Below are 12,059 nucleotides of genomic sequence, written 5' to 3' on the forward strand. Positions count from 1 at the left end.
CAAGACTAAAAAAATTATTGAACTTCAAAACTGTTGTTTTCAACAAACCTGCTCAATCCACCCAACTGTAGGAATGACCCGGACACCATTTTTTTTTTACGAATTTAAAATCCATATTATACATAATAATAAATCAATTTATAGTGGCAGGCACCATAGCAAATTCTTTATATCCGAGAAATACATTTTTGCGCAAAAAAAAAAAAAAGGCATATACGAGCGCTGTGGCGAGCCTGTGATGACAAGTTGGGAATGCCTTCTGCTTTTTTGAGTTGAAATCTATTGGAAAACACCGCAGAGGCATTATTGTTCACATTGTGGGAAGGGCTCCCTCAGCATAGCGCTATGAGTAATGCCTGTGGCCGGCCGCAGAGAATGCCACTCTCACACACTCCACTGGATTAAGGTCAACTTTGCATGGAAGTGTTGCTTACAGGCATCTGACTGTTACTTTTCACACTAGCTTAATTAACCAAGTCTGCGCTATTCGCCTCAAAATCTCTCTTTCACTCCCACATGCATAAACAAACAAAGCAAAAAGTCATTATTCCTACTGTTTTTGGAGCTCAAAGTGTACATGGAAGGGTCAGACAGTGAACTCATGCCTGATGGTGGATTTACCGCTGGACAGGCCTAATTATCACATATTTTTGCCATCACTAATTTAAGAAGAGATTCTTTCCATGCCTCCTCCTCTCTATTTAATTATTTTTAAGAGGAAGGGTTTTGGGTGAGTCCAAGGACACTGTTTGGAATGCTGGAAGATTTTGCACAAACATTCGCATGGCTAAAGGGTTTTTTTTTTTTTTTTTTTTTGAAGAGGCAGCAGAAGTATGCAGTCAGAGGAACGCAGATTATGTTTGACAAAATACAGGATGGTGGCGGTTGACACCAGGATACTCTCGTCTGGGATGCAGGATGTGTCCCATAATTCAGAGCAATGATCTGTGTGGCCTCATGCTCGGGTAAATGTGAAGCAGAATCATATTTTTGTGTTCTATAAATCATATTGGTGTATACATTTTTGAGAACAAGTGAACAGGATGTTCAGCACATGGCACTGACAAATGCTTGGAAACAGTTTTGATTTAGTACAGCTACTATCAAGATTGTAAGCATGACTCTTTGAGAAGATTGTCTATTTATGTCACAACACATGGAGACACACATGCTGTTTATTGTTTTGTGGAACACACAAAAAGGTTTTTTTTTTTTTAAAGAATTTTCACATTCTTTAGATTTTTATAGTGACCACTTCTGAACAAATAACATTAACAGCAATATGAGCTGGATGATAATGAAATAACTGAATATTTATTTTATGTGCATTCATTGTTATATTTGCGTATACCTACTACCTACCTGGGCGAAAATGGGCCAAGCCAAAAATGGCCAAATATTTAGTAGTCTTTGAATGGTCTTCACCGTTTTAATCACAAATCACTGGTCGGGAAATTAGCAAGAATTGCTAGCCTAGCAATAGCTTAATTTAGCATAGAATAACTTAGCATAGAATAGCCTTCCCCAACTTGCAGACAGCTTTTTACAGGAAGAAGAGTGAGTGTTGTTCCACTCAATGTTAATGGCTTCGAACAGTTCATGAGTAGTTGAAAAATGTCTCCCAGTTTGTTGGAATTTAAAGGGATAGTAACCCCCAAAAATGAAAATTGTCATAATTTACTCACCTTTGCGTTATTCCAAACCTATGAGATTCTTTGTTCTGTTGAATACAAAATGGAAATCAAATGGAAGTCAATGGTGCCCGTCAACTGTTTGGTTATCAACATTCTTCAAAATATCTTCTTTTGTGTTCAACAGAACAAAGAAGGTCATACAGGTTTGAAACAACATGAGTAAATGATGACAGAATTTTCATTTTTGGGTGAACTATCCCTTTAATGTGAGACAAAATATGAGCCTGATGGACTTGTTTTCAAGCCACTTCTTGGTTGTCTTTGCAAATTTGGCAGGAGCATTGTCTAGTTGAAAAATAACATTGGATCGTTCCTCTTTAGATAACGACTTTTCATTTGTGGGAAGCAAGCCATTCTGCAATATTCTGCTTTACTCCAAAGTATTAAATGACTTTTCACAGTGAAGTAGCTCACCAATACCAGCTAAAAAGGCTCCTCGCACAATGACACTCTTCCTCGATGCTTCACTGTGGTAAAGATGCATTTATTATTATATTTCTCACCAGATTTTCGAAGACACAGCTCTGGAGCTTCACCATGCAACTCGTGTTTCATTGTGATTCATCACTCCACACACACAACTTCCCATATTCTGCCAAAAACATTCTGTCTTTGATGTTTTTCTGAGACAGCAATGGCTTTTAAGTATTGCATTTGCTTAAATGTGGCTAATTTCTTGACCAATCAATTGTGGTTAAGACAATTAAAAGCTTAATGTTATGCCATTTTGGGCTCTTTTTCTGTTTTTTTTTTTTTTTTTTTGCCTGGGAGTGTACATTTAATCTATTTGGCATAATCAGTTTCATGCCACTTCACAGAGTGGATCCTCAACATGTTTAAACAGGGATTTTGGCTAAACAACCTGAAAGTCTTGCAACATCGGTATAGGACATAATACAGATTCCTAGAGACAGACTTGGGATAAGAATAGTAACAGAAACTACTTATTTAAAAAAAACTGTTTTAGAATGAGAATACACACAAATTTCCTCAAAAGTGTGTCTGCAGAACAATAAAGAAAATGGCTCTATTTGTGGTCCCAAATGTTTGCAACTAGGGCTGCACGATATTGGTAAAAAATCACATTGCGATATTTTATTTTTCTGCGATATATATTGCGATATAAAAACAATTTCACCAGATTACTTAAATAGCTCTATTTGGAAAGAATGAATAATTCTAGAATGACTTGGGTGGTTTTGTCATGGAGTAAATCTGCATAGAAACTAATATTAATAGTATGTTAACTAATGTAGTTAACTAGACTTTAATAAATGGAACCTTATTGTAAAGTGTTTCTGATTTATGTCTCTTGAGTTCAGTGTTGGACAGATCAGTTGTTTTAACCATTCATTAAAGTGAATCGGTTCAAATGAGTCATTAGTTCGCGAATCGGACGTTTCATTAACGGACCACATCGCACAAGATTTGTCAACACAGAAAACATTTCATCACTGGATGAAATCCATCACTGAGTCAACTCAACTCAATTCATTAATATGCGCGAGGGAGGGAGAGCGAGAAAGACAGTTTGAAGACGGTGAGAGTGCGCGCGCGCGACCGGGGCTTTCACTCTCTCTGCTCGCTCTCTCAGTTAAACAAGCGCAGCAGTCAGTCTTTACATCAGTCACCGGTCAAACTTTGGCGGGACAAAAATACGCTTTAGAGGCTGACAGAAAACAGCGCGCAAGTTCCAGTCTTCTTGCGCTTTATGTTTAAACTGACAGGACTTGCAAATTGATAAACTCTCACACTATGATGGTTGAACTTTGCAATTAATCCACGAATCACAAGCGTTACGGGCCGGAGAGCTGCTGGCACGTTGCCTACTGATCATGAATCACCATCAACTACGATCCATACTTGACATCGTACATATCTGCGATGTGACTATCGTGGATGCGCACATCGCGATATCGATGTTAAAATGATACATCGTGCAGCCCTATTTGCAACACTTGAGAGATATTGAATCTGATTCCATGGGCTTTCTCTATCTCCATGTTTCTGTCTATGTGTCACATTTCCATAACAACAACAAAAAAATATTTAAAAACTACATTAATATAGCAATTTTAATTTAATATTTAAATGATACAATTTAATTTGGACAAATATATGTTCATGAGTATTTACAAAAAAAAAATTGGAAAAAAAATTGAAGAAATAAATTATCAATTTAATAATTCAAACAAAAAAAAATAACAAATTGACAAATTAATAGATATATTAATATAACCGTTTGAATTTTTTTAAAGTTGTTAAACAAAAAGATTAAGTAATTGTTTGACAAAAATTGACAAATAAATAGAAATGTAAAACTTTTTATTTAATTAATGTTTTCACATGTAGTCAAATATAACAATCAAATAATAGATTTTTAAATTGTCAAATAAATAGTCATCATGTTAATGTAAAACCTGACAGTATGAAGGCCGCGGTCATTGTTTGCCTCTTCCTAGCTCAAAGAAAATTATGACTGAGTGTTTGTCTTTTCACATTCCTTCCTGTGTTTGCTTTCACATATATGTGTGTGGGTTCATGGGATATTCTCAAAAGCCGGAAATGACTTCATATTAATCTTGCCTGACAATAACACACCTGACTAATGAACAACCCACGAACACCTGGGCACACCTTTACTTTTACTAGACCGGATACACCCACACACAGTCAAACCACATAGTCAAAGTTTATTGCATAATCATGTATGTGTCCAGACATCCACAACCAAAAGCGTATCATATGAGGAACAACAGATCCATAATACACCAACGTGAGTGGAAATGAAACAGCATGAAAGCACAAAACTCACTCATCATTTCCTACATTTTGCCAGCAACCAACCACAACACATAGCCTACTATTATTAGGTCTTTAATTTATACGATCCTGTTCATTTTAATCAGATGAGGCCATATGACCTGTTGATAAACTAAACGGCTGCGTTTTCTCTCAGAACAGATGGGAAATGACACAAGGAGGGGGAAACGGGGGCTCTGAACTGGAGTTGAAGCCGAAGAGGAAAAAGGAGTGAAAATAAAGGGAAGGAAAACTTCCTGAGCGTCACAGGCTGCTCCAGTGACGCCTTCTCATTGTTTCTCAAGTGTTTAAAACAGAAAGAGACACAGACTTGAACTTGCTGCTGTGAAAGCTGCTGATATGTTTATAGTTGCGCGTCTGTGAACTCGCTGTCGGATAAAATGAGTTCCTGTTGCAAAATTTACCCATGTGACAGATGTTTGTCTACAAGTGACACTCCACGGCTCCGTTCAGAACCGTATAGAAACACGGTCATGTGCTCAATTCATCATGTCAAATATCTCTGAAACACCTCTCCATTTTGCTACAGAATGTTCCAGCAAGTCTTCACGTCCACACATCCCCTCATTTACCCCCTTCTTACAATCATCAACACCGACAATTCACTGAGAAACAAGCCGGACACGGCCACAGGCCTAAAAATAAAGCCCAACGGCTCCCTAAGGATTTCATTGAGTCATCTGCATTATACAAGCTCTCAGTGTCCGTTTATGTGCTCTTAAAAGTAAATGAACTTTCCAACTTTCCAGAAACAAGTAAAAAGTCTGAATTTGATTCTGTTATTCGCAGAATAGTTCACTTGAAACTTTCACCGTGAAAATGATCTCGGCAGACAGAATGTTCCTTTCATTTTTCCGGAGCTCTGTGGTTGCAGAAGTGGAATTTGCAAACCCTGAAACGGTTCAAAATAGGTCATGCTAACTCCACAGCACTGGAAAACAATCGCAAAACACAAACAAAGAATTCAAGGGCTTTCCCAGGGACAGTTAAACCATCTGAATGCGATTCCTCGACACTCCTTTTTGGTCAAGTACCACAATTCTAAGCAAAGAAGACCTGAGAAGCCAGGTCCATGTATATTCACAAGGTAAGTATTATCTAAGAGTAAATCCGGTAATTTAGTATGGCTGCCGGTGATAAGGGCGTGTATTTTTCCTGTGTCACGTTGTCTATTCAGATCACTGGAGGATAATGCTCTCCTGACCCCAGCACTAGTCTGCGCCCCGTATCACTTTCTCCCTGTCTCTTTCTTTTATGATCTGTGTCTTTGTGTTTTGTCTTTAAAAATACAAATGCACTTCCACTCTCTCTCTCTACAGTCTAGAGCAAAAGAGCAGAGTATATCAATCGCTCGCTGTCTACAATTCCTACTTTGTCTGTATACAGGGTCAAGGAATATGAAAAGAATCCATTATTCAGTTTGGTTCGATGGTCCACTTTAGACACTCTACTATAAGTCACTTCGCAAAATGTCATGTAACTATACTACATTTAACTCTCATTAGTATTAGTAGACAGAATGTCTGTTGGGGGACCATAAAAATAAAGAGTTAGCAGATATTAAGCAGACAATCTACTAATACTCTAATGACTGCTAACATGGAGTTGCAAACTTACTCATACAGTATAACTAGAATGTCTAAAGTGGACCATCGAAATAACGTGTTAACTTTAGTTTGAATATTCTGCTTGCCTTCAAGTATTCTGGATGTCGTCCTTAATTTAGTTCTTCCTAAAACCGTTTTTCTTTTTCCAAGTATTTAATTCTTGCAGTCATTATCTAAATACTATGGATGGACCCAGAAAGGATTTGGACAATTAAGCCACACTTAAACTGCATTAATTTTATTGCCATAGCTAATAGCTAACTGCAAACAAATAATACTTAGACTAGCGTTTCAAAACCTAAAGTCAAATAAATAACCCTTTCAATATTATATATGTACAAGTGACGTCTCAAGAAAACAGTAAATATCAAGTTAAATATGTGAACAGGGTATTTTGTGTATGAAATTATGCAATGTTTTAATAGTGTGTATTTGGGAAACATACTTTAAAATGCTAGTTATTAGATTATAGACAAAGGAGACATTTTTTTGTCATTTCAACCTGAGAATCAATGGTGATTTAAGATGTGATGAAAATTACGAGAAAACTCTGTTGTGAATGATGCATCCAGTATAAGATATTCTTAATGGGCAATTTAATTAAAATAATACAAATTTACTAAACTAAATAAAGTTTGAAAATGGGTTTTGTTCTTAAAGGTTACAGGGCCAAAAATGCCCGCATTTGAAGAAAAGTGCTTGTGCTGAAAAGCTATTGATATTTTGTTAATGCAATGATATCCATACATTACCGGGTGTAGCTTAAGCATCCAATACAGTCACTAGTGTTAATAGCTATTCTTTCAGAAAAAGACTGAGTAATATTTCTTCAGATATGCGAGGAATCTTTAGCAGTTCCAGATGTCGAATATCAGCCTGTGATTTAGCTTTCAGCGGGACCCCTGCCTAAAGGATAGCTTGTCAGAGTTTTAATTTAGTAGACATGATTAAATGTTTTCTAAAGCCTCAGAAAAGCTACATAATGGACTGATGTTACCTCAGAAAGTATGCTCACTATTCACAACATAGGATGGGATTTATACATAATACGATGTAGAAATAATTTCAGTCAGAACAAACAATTGCAAGTAACACATTGAATTAAACATGAAATTTTGAAGTAGAACTGAAATAGTATTTCAGCTCCAATAATCTTTCAGTAATCACATCGTAGAGCACACACACAAACACACACACATATTTCTAAAAAGTCAGTAAACTATTTTGAAGTTGTCCTTTCTAAATTAATTACCACAAAGAGTATTGGCCCATTAAGCACTGTGCAAGACTGAAGCAGGTGGTGTGTTTAAAGTGTTTGTGTATGCAATAGTGGTTTGTCTGAATCAGTGAACAGACTCATAAACACTGCTGAAGCCCTCCTCGTTGGCCTTGACCCCTGTGCACCCTCCCTCCCTCTGTTCTCTCTCCCTTTTGTGTTTGTGTGCTATTGAATGTCTGCCCTCCCCGAGGGCTCAAGACTGAGACCAGGTCTTTAATGAGACATGGGTCACTATGCCCAGTCGACCTCAAGACACACACACACACACACGCTTATGTGGGTGGGTGAAAATGATAGGAAAGGAGAAGCACGGAAGATGAGAGGTGAATGGGAGATACACTTACAAAAAACTGAAGCAGTACTGTGGTACAGGTATAGTATCAGATATGGTATCATTTGCCTTTGCACACTGGTATCAGAGTTACTTCAGAAGCATCCATAATATTAATATACCAATGCATGCATTAATGTTCAAAAGTTTGGAGGCAGTGTTTTTTTTATTATTATTAAGTTAATATATTTATTTTGCAAGGACACAATTGATCAACAGTCAACAGTAAATATATTTATAACGTTAGGATTTTAAATTAAAAAATTCTGTTGTTTTTTTACTTTCTAGTCATCAAATAATCATGGATGTAGCACAGTTTCCACAAAAATATTATGCAGCACACCCAGGTGAAAAAAAAGTGTACTTGAGTGCACTAAAAAAACACTTAAATACAAGAAAGTATATTTGTAGTATATTCTTACTTTTTGTGCTAAAGAAAACTGTAAAAATGATGCACTATAAATACACTAATTAAAAGTATATTTTTACTTAAGTAGTACTTAAGTGTAATTGCGAAAGTATATTAAATACCATTGATATTTTAAATGTATTTTTAGTGCAATTTTTTTGCATTTTAATATATTTCTAACAAGTGTACTAGAAGTGCATTGGTAATAAATATATGCTTAATTACACTTTTAAGAAATATGCTAAACACAAGCATAATTTTAATATATATTCAAACAAATGCACTATAAGTACATTGGTATTAAATATATGCTTAATTATACTTTTAAGAAATATGCTAAACACAAGCATAACTTTAATATATTTCTAACAAATGCAATATAAGTACATTGGTATTAAATATATGCTTAATTATACTTTTAAGAAATATGCTAAACACAAGCATAATTTCAATATATTTCTAACAAATGCACTATAAGTACATTGGTAATAAATATATGCTTAATTATACTTTTAAGAAATATGCTAAACACAAGCATAATTTTAATATATTTCTAACAAATGCACTAATAAATATATGCTTAATTATACTTTTAAGAAATATGCTAAATTATACAATTTTTGTGAAGTTTTATTGTATTTAAAGAAAACATACTTATGTTGCTCTTTGTGTAAGAACATAGCAAAATGGTTAAGCTTTTAGTATGTTTAAAGTACTTTTTAAACACTTAGGCCTACTGCAGTATATTTTAATATTTATATATTTATCATTTTAATATTTTTGGGGGAAAATTACATTTATAATGTACCACATTATAATGTATTATAAACATTTGTCAACTATTATTAAGCATTGCAATAAGCCTACTTAAAATTAATATTGTTCACTTTTACTTGATTAAAGGCTACTTAAAAGGCTGTTGTCCATTACGATACATTTATACAACTGAAATTCCCACAAGGATTTTAACATCATATTATTTGAAATGCATCATAGATACATTTTCCAAAGATGTTTAAATGTTTTCATAAAAGATGTTGAACTTGTTTAAATTTGAACAATATGCATAACACCTGTGACTAGTCCTGATTGGTTCCAGAGCCGTTGAACGGCTGTGATTGGTTCTTATGATTATGAGCTCATTTCACTCGAGCTTCAGTTGCTGTGCGTATGTTCCTTGAATGTGATTAGATTTAGAAGTCTACATTTAAACTTTTAAAGTATAATAGCGATCGTGTTTCTTTAGAGGACTTGGAGGAAACCACGCGATTCATATGTAGGTGTTGTTTTTTTGCGATTAACTTTTTCAAACGTGAACAGTTTTGGTGAATCGTTTATCGGAGGGATATAAATCTCTCGGGTTTCATTACAATATCTCAGTTTTTCTTTCGAAGATTAACGGAATTCTTTAGTAGGCTAATGTAGCCATCCTTTACATTACAAATCAGATATGATGACACACGGACTGTGAAAAGGGTCTCTTAGCCAATATTTGCCTTTATTACCCTTGTTAGAAAATGCAATAACGAAAGGTTTGTGTCGTGGAAAAAAACACTGTTAAGTTATTTGTTGTTGTTGGTTGTTTTTTGTTGTTGTTTTTTCCCTAAGGTTTGTTTGGAAAAGGATTGTAAAATTTAAAAAAGAAAAGAAAATCGTGTTTTGTTCATATTTAAGATACGTAGGCCTACTGTATGCTGTAGTTTAATAATTTTAGTTTAAGCTTGCCACTTGTGTTCTTTTCCCCCCGCCTCTACTATAAGGTCTGTTTGGACTTGTTCGTGATTAACGTCTCAAAAAATTAAAGTGTTTTTCAAGAAAGCGATGCTGTTTGTTTGTACATTACATAGCCTACCTGTGCTGTATTGTGTGGTATCCTTTTAAACTATGGGTGTTTACATTTACATGAATTACTTTTACTTTTATCAAATATAATTTTATCAAGTATAATTTTAGCATAAATGAGGCAGAAAATGCTACTGATAACACAGTAATTAGTGTACTTGACTACTTTTTAAATAAACCATTATTTAATTGTTTTATAAAGGTACTGTTAACATAGTTAAAATATATTTGAAATAAATTATTTACTATATAAAAAATATGTGAGCAATACATAAATATGATTTGTATATATTATATATTCTTATATTTTAAATAATTTATAAGTTTATTTAAAAATGCATTAAAGATGGGTTCAATTGTACTAAAAGGGATAACAAAATAAAAAAAATTAAAGCTGAAATAGTATGTTAAAAGCATACATTATAATATATCATTATTATATTTTAAATAATTTATTAGTACAATTAAAATGCATTAAAAATGGGTTTTAGATATACTAAAAGTGGTAACAAAATACATTTTTTTAAAGGTTGAAATAGTATATTAAAAATATATTTAAGTTCATCTTCAGTGTGTGTCAAAATAGCACAGTTGAGTACACTTAATTGATCTTAAGTTTATCTTAAGAAGTACTAAAGTTAAGCTTTTAGTATATTAAGTACAAAATTAGTGCGCGAAAATAGAGCACTTTAAGTACATTATGGAAGTGTACTAAGTGCACTTAAATAAAATGTATTTTAGTGAACTTTTTTTTCACCTGGGCAACATTGATAATAATAAGAAATGTTTCTTGAGCGCCAAATCAGCATAATAATAAAATGATTTCTGAAGGATCATGTGACACTGAAGACTGAAGTAATGATGCTAAAAATTCAGCTTTGCCATCACAGGAATACTTTACCATTTTAAAATATATTCAAAATAAAGGGAGGAAACAATTAATAATATTTCACAATATTACTATTATTTTCCTTACTGTATTTTGACCAAATAGACTTAATATAAAGAAAAATCTTACTGCAAAATGTTAAATGGTATTGTAAGTTCAGAAAAACAACAAAGTTACCATGGTAAAACGACAAAAATACATGGTATGTTAATGTACGCCATGGTACTAATACGCTGATTTCACGCAGCCGCCATTTTGAAATCGAAAGCGAGGCTCCGGTGGGAAGAACCCCGGAAGTACAGATAGACAACAATGCCTTGGACTACCAACCTGAAGCTGCTGCCGCGATTTACACTATTGATGTTAATGTCCAATATAGGGTATGTATATAGTTCGTTCCTGCTTCTTTTTTTACATTCTGAATTGTACCTATATAAAAAAATTATTTTATTTCTAAATGAATTTCACTGTATATAGTCTAAAGTATGAAAGAAATGCATGTACATTTTTAGAATAACTAATTTCTACATTAAACACAACAATACGCCATCGCATACGCGACTCTCCTATGATTAAAAGTGGCACTTCCGGTTTTCTTCCCACCGGAGCCTTTTCAAAATGGCGGCTGCGTGAAATCAGCGTATTGATGATCATATTCCTTTATAATGGTATTTACATGGTCACTCAAAGATCTTCAAAGAATACCATGTTTTTAACATGGTAAATATCCAAAAACAGTGCCATAGCATAGTCCAAAAACAAGGTACTTTGATATTTGATGGAAAATAGTCAATTTTCTTGAACGTAGAATGTATATGGCACTCAAAAGTACTTTAAAGTATTACCATAATACATGTCTAAAAACATGCTACTGTATTGTTGGTTAGTTAGACAGAACAGGTGGGTGGGTTTACGGTGAGTAACAGGAAAAGAGAAAACATAATGATGTCAAGAATTGGGGTGGAGGGACTCAAACAAGAGGAGTAAACAGCAGGAGAGAGGATGTTTGTGTGTGTGTGACATCACCGGTTTGGCTGTTGATTTGGGCATGAATACATGTAGGCTATGGGTGGAGACTCACTTTCAACTCACAAACATACAGTAGAAATGTGGTCTGATCAGTCACCTGACACTGATGACACAAGGCGATTAAAGATTTACCACTCTTTCTCAATCACAAAGAAA

This window comes from Rhinichthys klamathensis, unplaced genomic scaffold, assembly GCF_029890125.1.
Source record: "Rhinichthys klamathensis goyatoka isolate OS25496 unplaced genomic scaffold, OSU_Roscu_1.1 h1tg000709l_1, whole genome shotgun sequence".
NCBI lineage: Eukaryota > Metazoa > Chordata > Actinopteri > Cypriniformes > Leuciscidae > Rhinichthys > Rhinichthys klamathensis.